The sequence below is a fragment of the Ips typographus genome, linkage group LG15 (genome assembly GCF_016097725.1).
Source record: "Ips typographus isolate SLU linkage group LG15, UJ_Ityp_2.0, whole genome shotgun sequence".
NCBI classification, from domain to species: domain Eukaryota; kingdom Metazoa; phylum Arthropoda; class Insecta; order Coleoptera; family Curculionidae; genus Ips; species Ips typographus.
The window spans coordinates 2,738,436-2,760,907 of record NC_138436.1 but is presented as its reverse complement, the minus strand read 5'-3'; the positions used below and the strand labels follow the sequence as shown (position 1 = coordinate 2,760,907).

Sequence of the window (22,472 nt, the reverse complement as noted above, 5' to 3'; positions counted from 1 at the left end):
TAGATTTTGTATTTACTACAAACATTTTTTAAACGGTCAAATTTACATACAGAAACTGTTATGTGTGTAACTTAAGGGTATACAGCACATATCGTATTGGTACGGTTTGGGCCTACTATGCTCGATACTCAATGAAACCGATGCGCCGCAATATCTGGCCGGGCGCGTATTAAAGTAGGCCACACTTAGGAAGCGACACCTGGAAGTATCTTGATTATTCGAAGCAAATACCATAGTTGCGCGGGCCAATTTGGAACTACCAGTATGCCTACTGCTTTTTCTTGAATAATTTTTCCTAAGGCTCGTGCAACGCACGAAAAAGGAGGAAACGAGTAAAAGTAATATTTGTTCCAAGTCGTTGTAAATGCATCTACTAAAAAAGAATTTGGATCCGAGAACCAAGAAATATATGTGTTACATTTATTATTAATTCTAGATGCAAACAAATATATTTCCGGTTTCCCAAAATTTGTTATGATTTTTGTGAAAGCATAATAATTTAATTGATGCTTTGTGTCAATTGAGAATGATCTTGACCCTTTGTCGGCTTTTATGTTGTCTGATGACGTAATGTAACTAGCAAAGACTGTTTTTGTTTTCGCACCATTCCCAAATAAGTTTTGTGGCATAATTCAAGTGCTTAAATTTCACACACCCTCCTCGATTTATACAGGAGATAGCTGTTTGGTTATCAATTCTTAATAAAATTCGAATATCATGTATATTTTTGGTCAGTGACTTTAATGAGTAAAGTGCTGCTTTTATTTCTAAAAAAATGATGTGCATTTGAGACTCCTTTTTATCCCAAAACCCATGATACATTCTTTTAACAAGAAGCACCCCAGCCAGACGGCGACGCGTCTTTGAAAATTTCTAATGCAAATTGGTGTGGCTTTATGTCTTGTTATTTTCCAATGTTTTTTTCCCACCAGGATAATTCGATTTTCAGTAAGCTGGGAATTTCGATTTTCCTATTGTAATTTTTATAGTCGTTCGAAGTAACTGAATTTTTTAGTATTTCGAAAACTTTTAAGTGAGTGAACCCATGTTTTGTTGCAGGGCATGATGCTACTAACTTCCTTATTAACTGTGCAAATACCCTAACAGTACAATGTGTTTTTCTCTTAAATTTCTCAATTTGACGTCTTAGAATTTAGGTCTTTTCTTGCGGTAAGGAAATCTTCATGCTAATTGAATTAAAAGAAAAGCCGAGAAAGGTAATGCTCTGTTGAGAGTCTAATATACTTTTGTTCACATTTATTATACACTGTGTGTAAAAAGTCCGGCAACCCTGAATTATTTCGCAAAATATACAACTTATTGAAAAATATCCTATATAAATATTGACGCACTTTAAACGTTTTACCGTTAGGTGACATTCAGGAATATACAGGGTTAGCCACAATATGGCAATGAATTGAGGTTATGTTTTTTCTTATGGAAGGACCATGTTTCAATGACATTTTCTGATTCGCTCTCTTATTCTAATCACATTTCATGTAACATGTTGTATGGTTATCTTAAACAGTTTGGCAGCTATTTAATTAAATAAAAAAAATAAAAAAAATAAAATTAAATTAAATTATTAAATAATATTAAATTAAAATTAAATTAAAATAAATTAAATTAAATAAATTAAATTTAAATTATATTAAATTAAATTTAAATTAAATAAATTAAATTAAATTAAATTAAATTTTAAATAATTAAATTTAAATTTTATTTTAATTTAGCTCATTGTCAGACAGTTCAAGGGGCACATTTTCAGCATTTAATCAAATAAAAATTTTTTACTTATTTAAAGTGTAGTTTTCTTTAATAATTAAATAGCTGCCAAACTGTTCAAGATAACCATACAACATGTTACATGAAATGTGATCAGAATGAGAGAGCGAATCAGAAAACGTCATTAAAACATGGTCATTCCATAAGAAAAAACATAACCTCAATTCATTGCCATATTGTGGCTCACCCTGTATATTCCTGAATGTCACCTAACGGTAAAACGTTTAAAGTGCGTCAATATTTATATAGGATATTTTTCAATAAGTTGTATATTTTGCGAAATAATTCAGGGTTGCCGGACTTTTTACACACAGTGTATATCCTAATTTTTCTAACAGATCTATAGTAGTTTTTATGTTATTTTTACATTGATCTTTAGTATCAGCAATAAGTAACATGTCGTCCAGGTAAGCTACTAACAGAATATTCAGTTTTATGAGAACTGCGGATACTTGTTTAATTATTTTAGTGAAAATAAATGGCGCTATGCTTAGGCCAAATGGCAGTGAGTTAAACTCATACAATACGTTCCTAAACTTGAATCTTAAGTATTTTCTATAATTTTTATGTATTGAAGTAGAAAATAAGTATCTTTAAGGTCAGTTTTAGCTAAATAGGTATTGGGAGTCATAAGTTTCAGAACTGTTCTATGGTCTTCCAATTTAAAATGTGGCGCTTCTATATGCGTATTGAGATTTTTAAGATTTGATGTAAACCTATATTCTCCATATAGGTTTATATAGAAATTGACCTTTTATTGGGATACATTTTGAAATAGCCCCAATTTCTATTAGATTATTAATAGACTTGAAGTAATCTTTATACTGACATCTTTCGATGCTAATTTTGGGTTCCCGCAGTTGTTTCGGTTTCGAATTAAATGGAAGGGCTATTCCCTGAACGCAGCCCAAAAGTCTGCTATCCTGTGTAACATTTTTCCACGTAAGTGAAAATTGACTTAAGCGACCCGCGTATTTAGTTTAGATTTGATCGTTTTTGAAAACTTCCTGAAAGTCTTTCCCGAACAGATGCTCGTCCATCTTAAGATTTTTGGCCACTTTAGCACAATCTGGATGAAAATGCGGCAAAATTTTGAACTTTCTGCGAAGAGAAAGAGCGTTATGTACATTAGCTATTATTTGACAGGCCTCACCGAGGATTATTGTGTCATTAGCTAGTTCAACGGCTGACAAGTTCTTGTTAATTACGGTGGCAATGGCCGAAAGCCCGTGGGCTAGTTGCATTTGCAAAGTTGTAATAAATTTGTCATGCTTAATAGCTCCATCTGGGAGGCATGGTAGTATTTGTTGCTTTGTTTTTGGTGGGATAAATTGCACACAATTTTCGGGAATTTTGAATTTGTCCATGATTTCGGTTCTTTGTGCACTGGTTAGCCCAGATTGCAGCACTGCATTCCATCGTAATGCTACTTCGTTGTGTATTGCGGCACCAATTTATGCCTTCTCAATAGGTTTACTGCCAAAATAGTCGAAATTTATTTCTGCTTGTTCCCCTGATGAAGCCACGGTCTGTATTTAGGAAAAAACGAGTGTTACTAGTTTTGGCTAACGCATGTTGCCTGAGATTAATCGAGATCGCATGATCTCATCTCATTTAAAATTTAGTGTATGTAGAAGAATAACAAGTGCTTCTATTTGGCGAGCGCTTGCTGCCTAGATTGTTGTAGAAATTTCACTCTTATTTCAACGTTGTTACTTACGGGAGGTTTTACTGGATGAGGAGTGAGACGAAGAAGAATCACTTGAAACCAGTGAGTCAGCTTATTCTGAATCTTCTTAAGCTTCTTATTGAGTTTTTTCACTTCACTTTTCTTTTCCACACTACTAATTTTGCGTTTCGGCATTTCGATAACAATAATCCACTACGGGATTTTATTTTCGACGCGTACCTTGTACACGACAAAACGGAATGATTACCAGGATCCGGACAACGACCAGCGATAAGGTGAAAAGTAAACATTTTTTTTTTACTCTAAACGTCGTGCCAAGAACATGATTCACGGAAACTACATGTGTAATTATAACAAGGACCAGCGAATGAAAATTGCATTAGGCGTTTTTGTACTCCAAGATAAACAAGACGCATGGGGTCATTGGGAACTTGAGTTACCATTCAAATATCTATATTCTCAAGAATAAATCTTTCTGTATGGTGATCCTCATCTGTTTTTTGGGAGAATGAATGATCAGTTCGTAAAGAACTATTTATTTCAGGATAAGTCATACGGTTATCAATAAAATCTCCTTCTTGGATACATTTGCTGCATCCATGATACCCTGTATGACCTTTAATACATAGCACCAAAGCTTTAGCAGGGGCATCACATACAACACAGTTTATTTTGACAATGATCAATTTATTCTTAAAAATAAAACCACCAGCTTTTTTAAGTTCTGAATATTCATTTACAAAATATTTTAATAAATCATTAGATAACGGGTTTAGAATTGCCATGATAAATGCCAATAGCAAAAGGTTTAAATACATATTCACTGTTGCTAAATGTGTCCCTTGTAATCCATGCCAATGTAGGCCAAAACTGGCTGCTTGAGGTTTTACTCAATGGTAAACCATCAACATTTATATTAATATTAATTTCTGAAGGAATTATGACATCCGTGGGCAACTGTTCAAGGCAAGCAACCATGCCTCTTTGAAGACCTATGTGGCTATATTTTACCGGAGAAACATCTTCAACTTTAACTTGTCTCTGTGTTCGTAACAATGTTTGAGAGTCTTTAGGAACGTTTAAACCATGATTATTTAAAATTTTTAATAAGACTGGAAACACACTAACTAAATGTCTTACAAAAACAGCCTGAACTTTGATCTGAGTCCAAGTCATTATCATCAGAGTGTGTGTCCGAATATATTGAAAAATTCTGGTTCAATAGTCACATTAAGACTTTCGGAACCTGAAGCAACTAGAGGGTCAATGTTCATTTGCTGTTCTGGAGAGCAAGATGCGACTAAAGCAGAAGACTCAATAGGGAGAAAAGTATCAAGATTTTTGATTTTTGAAATAATTTCTCCAAGCTAGGTATCAAGTGGAAATTGTTTCCAGGTTCCCACTTCACAAAAAAATGCCCGAATCCCCGAATGCCGCCAAATTATTGTAGTGGTTATGTTTATTATTACTTTTCAGTTCAGTTATCGTTCAATATGACTTTGACAATTGACACAAACGGGATATGATATATTCGGCACTTTTTTAACTCCATTCGCTCTTAAAATAAATGGTCACGTGAAGAGATTTGAAGTTTACAAAAATATATCACGTGAGTTTGAAGATTTAGACTGAATGGAGTGAAAAGAGCTAACTATGCCTAACCCCACGGTGAAAACGTTCAAAGAAAGGAAACCAATAACGCTCCGACAACGTTTCAAAACGCTTAACGTAGTTAAATACAGAAACGTTGAAATTTAAACGAATATTTAACGTCTGTTTGCGTCTGTTACTGTAATGCGATTAGTCACAGACTCAAAAGTTCCGTTTATAGGGCGAATTTATGTATGATTTTCTGCTGTGCTAAACATTTCCTCAAAGTTTCTTTATAACATTTCAACTCGTTTAAAAAATAAACATTACGAATGTCGACGGGATGTTTTGTGCTAGCTGGGAATAAATATAAATGTCAGGAGTACGTGATATTGGGGGATAGACAGATTTAAATAACGAGTTTTCGTTTTTCATTTCGTTGATATTTTTGAATACCAGCATAATGTATTCGGTCAAAATAAAGTAGCATCAAATGAATAAGATGTGACCGGATACGTCCCGTAAAAGTGCTGACATGAAATTAATAGTACGAAGTACGTACGTAGAAACGAGTATTTAAACAAATAAAAACACTACACATTAAAAAGAACAATTATTAAAAACGCAGTTATTAAAAACACAATTCTTTCTTGCACTTTCACCTTGAAGGCTACTTTGTAGGATCGATGTAGATTCTTTTGTAACTGTAGCACTTGATTGTGGATGTAACTGAAATAGATTCTTTGATGATGGTTGTATAGGTGCATCAAAGTTTTCAGAATGCTCTCGGAGACTAGATACAAGGTTTAAATGATGATCAGTGTGAAGTTGTAAATAAGGTTTTATGGAACTTGCTGAGGAGTGTCCAGTAATTTTGATTAAATTTTGTTCACTAACACCGGCCTTTGCTAAATTTGACACCGCACTTGAGCGGTGAGAATGATTAGTTATCTTTCTTCTTTTAATGTCCAAACCAATTTTTTCGGCGGAGGTTTTTGTCCACTTGAGTATTTCGTTAACTCCTATAGGAACATTCTTGTACCAACCTTTTGACGTGTTACTTTGCCAGAACGGATTTGGAGTTAAGAAGAATCTGTCACTTAAAATATGATTTTCTCTGTGTGATAAAATTTTGTAAAATAATCTTACTGGACAAATAGAAGGATTTTCTTTGTTCTTTACTAACCATTTACTGTCGCAACATTGTTTTGAGCCACCTTGACAAGTTTTTGAAAACACTGAATTGTACTCGATGCGGCCAGTCAAGTCTCCATTATTAAAACTTTCCTCCTTGAAATAAAACACTTTGCAATTAGCAGCTTCGCCTCCGCGCCATGCTAGCTCGTATGCGACAATATGGTAAAATATTTTTAATAGGCCTATTGGTGTGTCTTCATTCCATATTAACGCCATTTTGTCGATTTCACTCTTAGTTAATGCGACAGAACTTTCTTTACGTTTAGTGTAGTCACTTTGCCGCTTCTTTCGTTTAGAATCACGTGCGTCGCGAGACTTTTTGAAACCAGGATCAGTAAAAGGATTAAAAGTAACACGGTACCTTTCTAGATATCTCATTTGCAGAAGTTTTGCTGTTGTATTCCATATGGTTTTTACTAGGTACTCCTTATAATCATCGCCGTTTTTTTTTTTCATATTAAATTCCCAATCCATGAGTATAAGTGCAATATCGTCTACTGATTGCTGTGTCTCCAGTTCGAACTGCCTTTCTTCACAAAACTGACTAAATTGTTTCCATATTGAAGACTGGGACTTCCTTGTATTGGCAGGAATCAATTTTCAACTTCTTTTTGAATTTCTGCCGTAGAACAGCAAAAATCTCAAGGTGAGACATTGCAACAATAGAAGTATAGTGAAAATCCGTGGAAACGATGAAATCAACAGCAAAATTTATCCGATTTTTTTATCCGCTAGCAAACTCTCTTCCTTCCTTATTAGCCGATAGCAAACCGTGTTTTGATGACGTATATATGGCATTTTTTGTACATGAGTGGAATTGTCGCTGTCATTCTGGTGAAAATGCACTGCTCACATGGGACATTTAACACATGAGGGAAATATTCAGGGGTAATTGCACGAGTGCATAAAAATTACCTATAATTATATAGATAATTTTGTATCTAATCGAATCGAATATTCGCTGTAAGTTTTCGATAACACCCCTCATCATATGGGAGATTTTACATATGAGGAAAATATTCGCTGTCATTCTGGTGAAAATGCACTGCTCCTATGGGACATTTAACACATAAGAGAAATATTCGGGGGTAATTGCACAAGTGCATAAAAATTACCGATAATTTTGCATGAAAACTTGTTATCTCTTAACTGCATGAGTTTATTTTCATATTTTTTTGGCGAAAGAGCCCGACACCGAAGGTGGAGGGCTGTTTTAGAAAAAAATATGAAAATGACCGAATGCAGTTTGCAAAGATAACAAGTTTGAACGCAGAATTATCAGGTCATTTTTAAGGCACGAATGTAATTTTGGGGAATATTTCCCGAATAAATAAAATGTTTTGGTTTTGCTGCAACTATAGATTGCTCAATGGAGCTCAATGAGCAAGTTCCAAACCGTTTATTAATTTTTGTTGACATCGCGTTTGACATTTTTTGGTTATAAAAAGTCAAAAAAATGCGCATGGACAACAATTAGTGTACTAGCAATAGGCTCTACAACAATGCAGTCGTTATAGATACGTACAGTGCAATTATCGAAATGCAATTATCACTTTAGAATGCAATTATCGCTGTCATTCTGGTGAAAATGCACTGCTCATATGGGACATTTAACACATAAGAGAAATATTCTGAATAATTTATCTGACTCCAGTAGTTTTTCAGCCTCCTTTGATACATTGGGCAGTTAATGTCACGTGCTGAATGTTGGCTTTCTTCTGCTTTGTATTTCATTTTAATACAGTTAATGCATTTTAATCGTATTGACTGACAATCACTGCCCGAATGCTCGTATTCTCCGCATTTATCGCCACACAGCCTTTCCTTGGAGTACTTTCCAACGTGTCTAAAACCGCGACATTTGAAACATAAGGCTTGGTTAACATGTTCTTGGACGTACACTTTCATCATATCAAAATTGATCGTTTCGGCTTTTAAAAACCACTTAGCTACCTATTGCTGGTTGACCTTGTAAAATCCAATTTTCTTTGGGGACGTTACGACACTGCTCGTTCCGGATTTCTAAAACTATTGCCCCATCTTTCAAATGCTTGATATTTTTGAATCCTCCTTCTATCCCAGATCTTTCAATTTCTTTTTTAAGTTGACACATTGCTTCTCTTGGGTCTGAGACATCATTGATTTTAACGAGTGTTTCTAATTTCTTTGAAACCTTAGGTGTTGTCCATGTTTGTTTTTCTTGATCATTGTTTGTTTTTGAAGGATTAATCTCTTGTACTACAGCTGCGTATGTTTTTTCTTTTGGCACAATGGAAAAAACATACTTAAATTTAATGCCAATTCTAATTCATGTGCAATAGACATTTTTTCTTGCTCAAGTTGTCCCATTTTTAAAGGTGATAAGGGTCAAGTTCTTGTAAATAGCAGTAGTTGCTTTTCTTAACATTTCTTGATTGTACCTAATTATAGCTGGACTGCCATTTATTTCTTCAGTTGTCTAAAATTTAATTTTCCTAGTGCTTCAATTGTACCATTTAGAATGCTGCCTATTTGTAGTTCTTTTTGTTTTTCGGATTTTTGTATGGTTTGTTGAACGGATTTCTTCTTTAAAATTGGGTGCTTCCGCGTCGCACATGAGTCTTATTCCATAACATGTCCTTTTGTAACGGTTTTCTTCTTCAGGTGACATAACGTTACGTGTTCGCTTGCCGGAGTTATTCGGCGACTTAAATACGGAGGCGGTAACGGTCGAATTGTCTTTTAACTTATTGAGGATCTCCGGTATTTGTTTGCTATTAGTGTTATCTTCCATATTGGAAGCGATACCAATGTTATCTTTATATTGGAAGGTTTGTTTAGTTGAATGTGTCCTTATCAGCTCCTCTGCTGTTTTTTCCTCGTACCCGTGAATAATTTTATTTATTTCTGACTTTGAAAACTTTGTTAAACCCATTGAATTGGATCGGTTTTTCCGTGGAAATTATTCACCAAATTTAATCACTTTTTTGTCAGTGTCTTTGGAACCGCCACTGTTTTAAGCCATCCCAAATGCAAAATTAAGTTGTCACTACTTTGCAAGAAAACTTTATTGAAGAGCAAATAAAACGTGTCTTTATACGCGTGTATCTCATATACCAAAAGCACCTTGGACATAGGAGATTAACATGGGAAAACGGTTTTGAATTTTTTGCGCCTGTACGGTTTATTTAATGGAAAAACGGTTTAGATAAAAATTGTAGAGCATGTTTTCGGCTATCAACTTGTAATTTTTTCAATACCGTAAGTTTCACTATTAAGACGCAAAACAGCTCTAAAATTAGAAAATTTTAAATCTCGCGCCAAGCGGTCGTTAAGTAAAATTCAGATCCGGGCGTGCTACCAACCTTTCAGAATCATAACAAATCGCCGTCCGCCATTCTCTAATCTAAACATTAAAAACAAGTTTATTTAGTAATCATTTTGAGGGATGTAACGAAGTTACTAAGTTTTCACCGTTTTCTTAATTAGATCGATCAACCGGAATCATCAATTTAATTGCTAAAGTTCCCACAATCGGATTTTCTCCGTTCTTGTCAGTTTAGGATCGGGACGTCGGTTACTTTTCGTTCGGGTCATAGCGATGTGTAGCGAAATTGATAGATACGTGGTTAATAAGTTTTACGCGGCCGAATGTACAGCGGCTATAGTACCGCAGTTAACCTGCAAAGGTGTCCTGCCGCCACCCAGTGTGTGGCAGTGCGCACGCTTCCGGTTCCCCATACATGGTACGTAGGTGAGTGGGACATTGCAGGTGATAAAACTGGCCTGCACGTGGCCAACGGCTTTCTTCCACCTGCGAGCAGCGCCCGAACCAGTCCACCTGCTCTGAATCGAAAGCCGACTAGCAGTAAGTACCGTCCAACCGCTTATACCGGTACGGCATCTGTTTTGGTCCTATACCGCAATACCTGTCCGTTCCTTTTGTTTTCCCAGTAATTAGTACCCTGTAGCTAGCCGTCGTGAGCTCGTAAAGACCCGACGGATTTTCCAGAATTTAGTACACCGTAGCTAGCCGTCGTGGACTCGTAACGACCCGCCGGATTTCCCAGTATTTAGTACACCGTAGCTAGCCGTTAGGGTTCCGTCATTTACTTTTGGTTCTGTGTTCGTTAACCACCGTAGGTCCGTAGACATAATTTTTGTTTAATTGTTTCAAAGTGTTGATTTCTATTTAGTTATTGTATTAGAGGGTATTCATCAGTGTTGTAACTAAAACTGATTCAGTGTTGATATCTGACTTAAATCTCAAAATTTGACCCTACTGTGAAATGTGAATAATCTTAAACTATAAAACTTCTGAGAAACCCCTTCTAGGAACAGAATATGGACTTTCATAGTCAAATTATCAGGCAGGTGGCAAAAGTTTTAGTAGCTGTTCTATTCTAGGTTTATTAACATTATAATTGTGTTCTTTTTTCCACACACTCAATTGATCCAAATAAAACTTTGTACACTGAAGGTATGTATTAATTATTTATTCACAGTTCAAGGTACAATATACATTTTCTTCAAGTGAAAAGCTTAAGTACAATTGGTGGCAAAGAAAACTGGTCTTACCACATAAACAGCGATTGTTCCACAGATTGAGTGTGAATGGGTGAACCTTTCACCATACATGCTATGCTAAAAATAACTTTGTCTAACTAACCATATGTTTGTTTGGATAATAGTGGAGTTCCAAATTAGCAAAGGTAGGTGAAATGTAGTGATTGGAAGTCTCTAAAGAGAAACAATTTGCTTCTAATTCAATACTCCCTTTCACAGGACATACCTTTACCAATCCAATGTGAACTCGAGTTACACATTACTTGCAACTAAACTATTTTTGGTTAGTAGTCATTTTACAAGTAACCTTGTAGGTGAATGATGTTCCAGTTAACTAATAGAGCTAATTAAATATCAGTAAGGTGAAGTGGGGTAAGTGTGAGGTAACTTCTTAATAGTCTCACTTCATATTTCAAATCAACGAATCGTCCAAATGCCTTCAAATTTGGATACAGTTTTACCCAAATGATTCTCCATAAGTCCTCAATTTAAGAGATCAAAGAGTTTATTTCTTTTCTAGTAATATCACAGACAAACTAATATATACAGACGGTCAGCCAAATGGTTAAAAAACGAAACGCTAAATGGAGACCCTTTGCTGTTCAACAGTCTCCATCGGCGAATCGACGGTATCTATTTCGAGCGTCTCATAACAGATGGCAGTGCAGCCAGTAAATTTTTCTGCAGTTTGGCTCTTGTTTGAAGGCATAATTACGCAACGTTGCCTGGTATTGCTAGAATTCTTTGTACCATCAGAAATTTTTTTAAATGATCATTGCAATTTGCTTATATTGTTTTATTAAGAAATATTAAGATATTGAGGGTAACTAGGAATCGTGTTATTGGAGTTAGAACAGATAAAACTTTATTTAGAACGTATTTAAGTTTATAATTGGCACTGTATTTACGGATAATGTTTTCCCGCCAAATTCATCAAAACTGTTGCTATTTGTTAACCGTACGTGCGTGCAGACATCGGTAGTGGAAGTTTAACTTTTGTGTTATTTATTTATTTTTTTCTGCTCACATAGATATCTGATATTTACAAATATGTCGGGAAATGTGTGCAAGTACTTAAACTGTGGAAAAAGTGGTCGTGACGGTGTCCGATTATTTAGATTTCCCCATAAGAACCCTGAACTTTGTCGAAAGTGGGTGATTTACTGCGGTATGGGCTATTTTTAACTAAAAATGTTCTTATTTAGCTTGCTTTAATGTAGTGCCGCATGATGCTTTTCTGTATTAACCTATTACCTTACTTAAAAGTTAAAAGACTATTTAAAAACCCATTGTCGCACTTTGCAATAGGTATTCAATTTGTTCAGGGTCATGCCTTCTTTAATATTATTGTCGATCAATATTATTGACTATATTGACTATCCTACGAATAGGTAGGTAGGTACACTTTTATAATACAGGGTGATGCTTAATAACATGATAATATTCTACTAATTAGTACTATATTCATATCATAGACTAGACTTGCACATGTTTTAATGTGCAAACAATTTGGTAATTTTAACCAGTGGCGTTCGTACAGATTTTGCATTAAATATTTATTGAAAAAAATTATGCGTTATTGCATAAGTTCTTAGTTAATAAAATAAACAAGGAGCTGCTTTTTTATAAATATTCGAGAAATATTATTTGAGGTTGTTCTATTATAATTATTATTATTATAAATACTATTTGTAACTGATAAACTTTGTTTCTTTGGATAGGTAACAGTATTATAAGCTCGAGTATAAAATAAAAAAAATTAAGTTTTGTTTATAATCAACATCAGTAAACAGAAATTTATTAGTAGATTATAACATTTCATTTTTTCAAACAAAAGGTGTTATGTCGAATAGGCACCACATTTTTTCGATTTTAGAGAGTTACAACCATTTGAGAAGAAATAATTACCTAAACTATTATTTTTGACAGCATATACTTTCTGATTCGAGAACCATCCCATAGCATTTCCTCAATTATAGGAAACAATATAGGTAATGTGGATATCCTCATCAATTTGCTTAGTCCGATAAAAACTTGACGCAAAGCTTTTTTGTGTTAAATAAGCTGGAATACATTTCTTTAAATCACTAAAAATCTACATTTATTTATCAGTTGTTGATTTCTAGTTTAAATGTTAAAATAAATCATGTTACCCTAGAAATTTAAATCGCTACTGGTTTGTTCTTTAACTTTAAATTGAGTAAAAGCGTCTTATTTATTTTCAAAACTAGACGCTTTGGCAATTGATTACCATAAATGAGTGAATCTTGTTCGTTGTTGAAATCAAGAAAAAATATTGTAATACAAAGTACATGCATCCAGGATAAGAAGAACCATTAATGGGGATCTTATAAACGGTTAGAGGTCTGTGGAATTATTAACTTAAACTTAAAAGTGAAAGAAAAAAATGTTTTCCAATTCCAAAAATAAAAGTTTAAATTAAAAAAAAGTAAAGTTTAATACATCAATATATTCGGAAAAAAAGACCTATTTTAAAAAATTAGTTGATGGTTCCACAAAGACGAAGCGTGGGACCAAAAAACTAACCACGCCAGTTTAAAGAGCATTAAAAGTGGCGGTAGAGAAGTGTCATTAGTTTTGATCAGGTTCAATATTAGCTTCACAAAAACATACAATCTAAATTTAAAAAATTCATTTCTTTCAAAAACCGAACAAAAAGATGTTTTAATGTCATTTTATAAGGCCATGATTACCGAACTTATCTCCCATGTTCAACCAAATCTGTATCTGTAATCGTTTTCAAGATCTCCATAGTGGCTCGCTATATCGTGAACACTTTTGCTAAAGAATGGATTTTTTCTTTGTCATTACACATACAGAATTCATTAAGTAGAAATATTTTAAAAGAACTTCAAATCTCGTTTAGAATTTGCTTTAACTTTTACACCGTTACTTCTTGTAACAATGTGAATCATTGCTTTTTTATTTGAAAAGACCACTTTGTTAGGTAATTTTTATTTTTCTATTTTAGGTAGATTATTATTTATTAATAATTATTATTATTGTCTGCTTACGCTGTGGTTTAATGTATAGTCTAGAAGACAATGAAGAAGTGTCATATCACATGTGTATTCAAAAAACAACATAATTTAAAAAATGTTCAACGTAAATTTGAATTTCTCTTATTATTCAGTACTTTTCAATTTGATTGATTTTATGTATCAATCAATAAAAAAAATTCACACATAAATCCCAAAATGTTGCATTCCGTATTACACTTATTATTTTCTGCGATTTCTACACAACGCTGATGAGTTTCAATAAAAACGAAACAATTGATATAAACACAACGGAAAATTGCATTATTCTCAGAGTATATTGTAACATAAAGATTACACTAGGCGCCGTTACCCTAAGTTGCCCCGGTCTCCCCCAGTACAATGTTTGTGTCAGCAATATTGGCGAATTGGGGTCATGATGTGGGTATAAATACTGCACCAAAAGCACGTACAGATTACCGAACTCTGGGGTCTTCCCCAGAGGGAAGTCACTGACTGATCTCCGGGTTAGTCTGGGTACGCCTATTGTGCAACTTAAAAGTGGAGCAGTAGGTGACCAAGTGCCACACCCTAGATCAGCCCTAACAAAGGAATTAGTGTGGACGCGCAGCACGAGTTGCCGTTCCAGCTTACCTCCCTTTGTTAGGCTCTTCGCGTCTTTGCCGGCTCGGTGAATGCCCTCGGACCTAAGTCTAGGGTTCATTCACCACCGCTAAAGCGTTGCCCTCCGTGTACCTTTGCCTAGAAGCCAGACCACGTCATGATCCCCGCCATCTTAGCCATCTGGGGGTAAGATTATCGTCTAGAGATTAAGGCACTATTACGTAATAAAGAGTGGGTTACCTGTGGAAACCTGAGTATTCTTCCCCCTCAACCAACCCTTAACGTGACATGGTGGAGGCGCCTCGTTTCATCCCCGTCTGCTAATCTCCAAATTGGTGGACACACCCTCGCAGACGCAGTTAACGGCGCAGGAAAAAGGGAATGAATAGAGGGTACAATTTGAGATCCGCAAAACCCGACAGCCCATTCGCACCGAGGCACAGAAGTTCAAGCGTTGGGAACGCTCAGAATCAAAATACAGAGGGATCACCGAGACATATCACTCTGACCTTGGTACGACAGAAAAACGCAACAGAGGCAGGAAAAAGTAACGAAGACATAACGATACGCAATCAGGCGCATTCAGAGGAGATAAACAGGGACTCGGAAACACTTACCGACGCAATGGCAAACTGTACGATCTCCACGGTAGAAACAGGGGAGAAAACGCCCGCCCTGCCACAATTTATCAGTCCACCAACTTTCAACCCCTGCAAAGACTCAGCACAATCTTTCATAGCAACGTATGACCGAATGGCAGTGGCCAACAATTGGAATGATGCTCTGAAGATTCTGTATTTTCAATCTTTCTTGCAGGGGGCTGCAAGCTTATGGTACACAGAATATAAAGAAGGCCACCCGGACAGTAACTGGCCACTCATATGTCAGGCATTCAAAAAGGAATTCGACGACGACAACAGCAGCCTACGTCTGCTGGCAAGAGTTCGAGAAAGAACACAGGGCCCGTCGGAACCCACAAGAAACTATTTTTACGACCTAAGGGTCCGTTACGAGGAATACAAGCGGAATGTCGATTTTGGGGAATTCCAGGAGATCTTTCAGGAGGGCTTAACGACAGAAGCGAAAGCTAGGTACTACTGGCTCACACACTTTCCCAACCGGCCACCTAGTTCACTAGAAGAAATCAAGTTATTATGCATCACAATGGACAACGCCCCTACAGAATCACCCCCTAGGCCCCCTACACCCACATTCCAGCCACAACGACGATTATACAATAACGCAAACTTTGGGTACGAAATCCGCCGCCCGGACTACAGAAACACACCCACATTCCGTCCACAGCGTCAAGCATACGACAATTCCAACTTGACAAGTCCAGGACGGTACGAAAACCGCCGCCCTTTCACAAGGGAAAAAACCCCGCCACCTCCCAGAAGGGAATATGACACAAGGCGCACACCCCCACCTCAAAGACGTTACTCGGGCACAAGGGCACGAGATAACAGGCCCACGTGCTACCGGTGTGGTAAAATTGGGCACTTCGCCGCAGCCTGCAGGAGCAGACCGCAGTACCCAAACGACAATGGGTGGCAAAACTGAGTCCCGTCACCCTCTCCACTTGGGGGCCCACATGCAACAAGGTATTGACAATCAACGTAATTTTAAATGGATTCTTTATACCAGCAATAATAGACACGGGGGCGGAGCTGAACATAGTAAGCGATCGCCTAATAGAAACCAAGCAAAGAAGCACTGGACACTCCACCCTATTGCTCACGGCTGGGGGCCAGAAAATCCCCAGCCTGGGGGAAACGAAAACATCACTAGAGATAGTAGGGAACTACGTAGGAAAATGGGACATACGAGCTACTATACTAAGAAACCCACCCCAACCACTCATCTTGGGAATGGAATTTTTGGTGGATACAAAAGCGACAATCGACATGGCAAAGAAAACGTTAACCCTCGAAGAAGGGTTGATCATAAGTTTCAGCCATCAAGCAAAAAGCACAAGCAAACAAGACCCACGATTACACCCGCAAAACAAAAAAAATAATAACCCAAGCAAAGCAACCCAGCAAGCAAAAGCAGGAAAAAATAGGAAAAAGCAAGCAAATTCTCGTTTACCAGAGCCTAGCATACACGAGGTGCCCAGATCGATTTTCTCCTTCCCCAAGAACACGGCATGGGCATTCACAGTGTCCACAACACCCTGCAACGACGGGGGTATTGCTAGAGTCATCAGAAGCCACGCAGGGGTAGAAAAATTAAATGACTCCCACCTGGGAGAACTGGATTTCTTTTCAAAAAACGGCCGACAGATAGTTCAGATGACGGCCAAAGAAGAAAACGCCCATTCAGTCGCCAGCGAACCTTTCAGGAGATGCTGCACGGCACTGAAACAATGGGCAAATCAACACGCGATTAGGAGCATCGCCTTACCAAGATTAAGCCAACGAGACGATCCCACAAGCTGGCTAACCAGCAAGGAAATACTGACAGACGCATTTAGGGGCACTAACATAAAGATCTGGATATCAAAAGGAAAAGGGAAGAGGAAAACACGCGCCAGCAAAGTAAAAACAGGATGGGAAGTCCTACCTAACTACTTTGAGGAAATTCCGCCAGAACAAACTAAATTGAGGGCAGCAGAAGATGTGGTCATCATGCCTGGCGAATCAAGAACGATAGCAACAGGACCGCAGAATACCCCAACAGAAGGAACACACGTGGTGCCTAATGAAAACTGGTTAATCAGAAACCACCTGCTGGTCAACTTGGGGCAAGACAGAGAGAGCCCCACGATAGAGCTCAAAAACGTCGGCCCAACGCCAAGAGTAGTATATAAAGGCACCACCATAGCAAAAATTGAAAAAGAAGCGGCATCAAGTCAGGTATTCTCGGTCCGTCAATCAAACGAGGAAAGGGTGAATCTAGAGGATCATAAGCTGGAACACATACCAGAAGGACGTTTTAAAGAAAAATTAAAAAAACTGTTGTCAAGTTACGAGGATGTGTTCTGCAAATCACCCAAATTCATGGGAAAAACAGACCTTATCGAGCACAAGATAGAGGTAACTGAGGACAAGCCGGTAAAATGCCGCCCGTACAAGGTCTCACAGAGCGAAAGGGAGATAATAGATACCCAGATTCAGGAGATGTTAGACTGTGGGGTAATAAGACCTTGCCATTCCCCCTGGGCAAGCCCTGTAGTCCTAGTTAAGAAAAAAGACGGGTCCACCAGATTCTGTGTAGATTACAAGAGAACCATCAATCCGGTGACGAAAAAATCCTGCTACCCCCTACCGCAGATAGATGACATATTGACCTATCTGGGGAGTGCCAGATATTTCACGACACTGGACATGTTCTCAGGGTATTGGCAGATTCCGATCGAGGAAACCTCTAAGCAATATACGGCCTTCACGGCACAAGGACATGGCTCCTACGAGTTCAATGTGTTAAGCTTCGGACTCTGCAATGCCCCAGCCACCTTCCAGCAGCTAGCGGATAAAGTTTTTGGAGATCTTAAGTGGAGGGAAATCCTGATATATCTGGACGATATAATAATATTCTCCGAAAACCTAGACGATCACATCGAAAAACTGGAGAAAGTATTCATGCGGATGAGAGACGCCAACCTCACACTAAAACCTAGCAAATGCGAATATCTGCAGGAGCAAGTAAGAATACTGGGTTACACGGTGAACGGGGAAGGCATATACCCCGAAGAAGGGAAGTTAACAGGGATTAAAGAATTTCCGACACCAAGGAAAACTAAAGAGCTCCAAAGTTTCCTGGGCTTATGCAACTTCTACAGGAAGTTCATAAAAAATTATTCAGTGTTGGCGCGGCCCCTGCACGAGGCTACTAAGAAAAACAAATTTCATTGGGGCACAGAACAAGAAAAGGCATTTCAGGAACTGAAAGAACGGCTGACAACAGCCCCGGTGTTGAAACACTACAACCCTAACATCGGGTGCACACTCCACACAGACGCATGTACAGAGGGCATTGGGGCGATACTATTGCAAGAAGGAGATGACAAGCAAAACCACCCCATAGCATACATAAGCAGGTCACTATCTAAGGCTGAGAGAAACTACTCTATAAGTGAACTAGAACTGCTGGCCGCTGTATGGGGAATGACGTACTTGAGACATCTCATTTACGGAAGACCGGTGGTAATAGTCACCGACCACCATGCACTCTGTTGGATACATAACATAAAAGACCACTCCAGGCGGTTGGCTCGATGGGCACTAAAATTAGCCGAGTTCGACTACTCAGTAATATACAAGAAAGGCAGCAAGCATCAAGACGCAGACTGTCTATCGCGCAATCCCGCCCTACATATAGATAATATGGAAATCGAGGAGTTAGATGACGTGCCCACCTTCACCATCTCGACAGTAAAGATGGACGAATTACAAAACAGAGACAAGGATCTAAGGGAATTAAAAGAAGCAATCATAGACCCTGAAAATAACAAAGGCGATGCAATAACGCGACGAAAGGCAAAGAATTTCAGGGTAAAGGACAACATATTGTACAAAGCCACTACAGATAAGGACGGCTTAGAATATGCACTCGTAATACCACGGGCACTAAGGGAGGAAGTGCTATGGGAAGCCCACAACGCACCCACAAGTGGTCACATGGGCATGACCAAAACTCTGAGTAGACTAAGTCCAAAATACTACTGGGACAACATGGTGAAGGATGTGCACAAATACATCCGGGGATGCAGGGATTGCCAAGCAAGGAAAGGACCCTCAAACAGAAAACCCCTAGGGCTACTACAGCCTATTCAAGTAGGACAAGTGTTTGATCAGCTGGGAATAGATCTGTTGGGTCCTTTTCGAAAAAGCAGTCAGGGAAAAACAACCATTGTGGTGGTAACCGACTACGCTACTAGGTACGCGATAACTGCAGCCCTACCCAACGGCAAGGCAGGGCCGGTAGCAAAATTCTTGCTAGAAAAAGTGCTCTTGATACATGGTGTGCCCCGCACTATTCTGAGCGACAGAGGAAAGGTTTTCCAGTCCGAGATAGTGCAAGAGCTTCAACAAATAATGGGCATCCAAAGCACCTTCACCACAGCATATCACCCGTCGTGCAATGGGCTAACGGAAAGGTTGAACAAAACACTAGCCGACATGCTGTCGCTGTATTGCAATACAGAACAAACGGACTGGTGTTCATACCTGCCCTTCGTTACCTTCGCATACAACACGGCGAAACAAGAGACGACGCAATTCACGCCCTTCGAATTGATATTTGCACGAAGCCCGACGCTGCCATTGGACGCTGCTCTCTTGGATAAAGAAACGAGCATAAACGCCAAAGAGTTAAGGGAAAAAGCATTAATAATAAGAGCATTGGCCGTAGACAACATTCAGAAAAAACAAGGGAAAGACAAGGTACTCTACGACTCTAGGCACAGAGAAGGGGAATATGAAGTCGGAGACAGAGTAAAAATATTTATACCAATAAGAAAAGTGGGCAAGAGCGAGAAATTGTTGTTAAGATGGTTTGGGCCATACAGGATTACAAACAAAATAAGCGAGGTGAATTACGAAGTAAAGCAAGAGGGTGGCAGAAAAACCGATGTCGTGCACATAGGCAGGATACTGCCATTCTACGACGAGTGGACACTGGGGGACATAACGGAAGAAGAGGAAGAGGGGGACGACAAGGGCCACAGGGCACCCACAAACTCGTAAATAACACTAAGTCAGAACATTTTTCCAGGTTCTGCTCGGTTAACTCCCAACACGTAGAAGTAACGGCTGGGGCCACCTGGAAAGAACTACCTAGTACAATCATTTACGAAAGCACTATCCCGTTAACCTATATAATACCCTGGTCAGAACCAAAAGTAAACCCGACCCCTAGGAAAAGCCCCTTGGAAACTTGTATGAAAGGAAATCAGAGCTCCATCTGCCAAGCCAGAAGGCACTTGAAGGACTTAGAAGACGCAATAGATGACGAAATGAGGCTATACAGGACAAATTGGCACTCAGATGAAGAAGCACCAAGGTCACTAAGAACGAAACGCACATTTTCGTTGGGATTCATAGCGGACGGTCTGAACTATTGCTGTGGTGTAGCAACACAGGAAAAAATGGACTCTATGTCTATGGAGGAAAATAAACTAGAAGCCCACATAACAGCACTTCATGACAACATGGGGGAGGTCCTGAAATCATTAAGCTTACACTCGGAGGAACAAAAACGATGTCAGGAGGAAACAAATAAAGCAATAAGAACAACAGAAACCAGGATCCACAGTTTGGAGGAATTCCTGAGTAAAGAAAAGCAAGGGGGCGAATGGGTGTCAGAAATGATCCAAACTAATTTGGAGGCAAATCTGGGGACAGCTACCAGAATTATTCTCTTATTGAGAAAAATGCGGAGCCAGACAGCATTCCAGGAGTGTAGACAGAAACAAATACCCATGGCACTAATAAAACCAGAAACACTACTGTCAGATTTGGGGAAAATAGAGAAAGAAATAAACAAAAATGGATTTGAACTTGCCATATCAATCCACCAATTGTCATCATACTTCCGCCTGCCCATCAGTGAATGCACGTTCTCCGAAGGTTTGCTGGTGGTGCACATAAAAATCCCGCTTATCTCTCGAGGCAGTCAGTGGCGGCTATTCCAGTTACTAACATCCCCTTTTGCATGGGAAAAGCAGACTTGCACGATCAGACACGCACCACTAATGATGGCAGTAGCCACTACAGAAACCCGAACCATACTAAAAGAGGTAACAGGCATTGCACTTCACGAATGTAAACCATACCAAGACAGGTTATGCTACTTACCGAGATTCGCGGGGGATCAGACACAAGGCCCTACCTGTGCACGCAAGCTGTTCCACGGAACCACAGTTGAAGACATCGCTGAACACTGCCCAATGCACTGTCATCAGTCAGACCTCATGATCATATCGGAAATTGGGTCAGAAGAATTTCTGCTGACACACCCCAAACCCAACACCACAATTACATGCCCTCAGGACTCACTTAACTTGCAAACTGAAATGCTAAACATACCAGGGGCATTAAGGATAACCCTACCTTGTCAATGCCAGCTAAGCGTAAATAACGAAGTCATGATCCAAAAACGCTTCCCTTGTAAATCTGACAAGTCAATGGCCGCCATTAAGCACATTTTACCGGCCGCGTGGACAAACCTAAAAACGTTTGTGCTAAAACCAACAAATAACCAAGCATATTTACCTACCTTCCAAAATTTCTCGGAATGCCTAAACGGCAATTGGACAACGGAACTGCCGCATTTTAATTTATCCTCAGAAAGAACGCTAAGGCAAACGCTAGAAGAAAATTGGAACAAAATCCCAAGTTCCAACACTAACACCGTACACAACGGAAACCATTCCTTCATGTTTTTATGGAATATCACCTTGTCCCTAGCCGTAATTTACCTGCTCCTCAGACGGCCGGCCATAATGGCGGTCACCCACGCGGTGCCAACAAGTGCATCAACCATGGCAATGGCCTGCCCGCCAACAGACAACTCTTGGTTGCTGATTTTTACCTGGTCAACAGGGGCACTAGTCATCACATTAATCGTATATAGCTTAATAAAACATTTTCTCACCTCCAGACGAACTAGCCACAGGCACAAAAGGGTCAATCAAGACGAAACCGACCAGCTCACCAGCAACGGCAACAGCAAAGAAATGGCACCAGAAGCAGTACGTGGGCAGAACACCTTCGTCATCAAAATTGACGATTCATCCGACCTGGCGCATGAGCTGGAAAAAGGTGTGGTCTGCCAACTTGAGAGACAAGTGACTGACACAAATCAGGCACAAAGCCAAGACAGCAGGATAAATAAGGATTAAATAAGTACTAGATAAGACACAGCGTTAACAAAAATTTTATTCAATAATAAAAGTGCACAATTGGCCTCCGAAGCCGCGGGGTGAAGGTGAGCAGACATAGCTGCCCACAACATGGCCCCTCGTACACCACGATGTGTCCGGCGGGGAGTACGGGCGGCCAGTCCTCACCCCAGATTTTAAAAAAATAGATTGTCGC

The 22,472-nt window shown here is 38.8% G+C and overlaps 1 long non-coding RNA gene across 2 annotated transcripts; it reads right to left on the bottom strand.

Moving 5' to 3' along the window:
• Positions 1-19,843: 19,843 nt before the first annotated feature.
• On the bottom strand, positions 19,844-22,178 carry LOC145738344 (uncharacterized). 2 transcript variants are annotated; one of them, XR_014180723.1, is made up of 6 exons: positions 22,030-22,176; positions 21,854-21,982; positions 21,652-21,742; positions 21,231-21,601; positions 20,938-21,163; positions 19,844-20,196 (listed from the first exon to the last, which is right to left on the bottom strand). It is a non-coding gene; the product is annotated as an uncharacterized LOC145738344 (long non-coding RNA). The 2 variants fall into 2 exon arrangements; XR_014180722.1 differs by having other exon boundaries at positions 19,846-20,196; positions 21,854-21,966; positions 22,030-22,178.
• Positions 22,179-22,472: the final 294 nt, after the last annotated feature.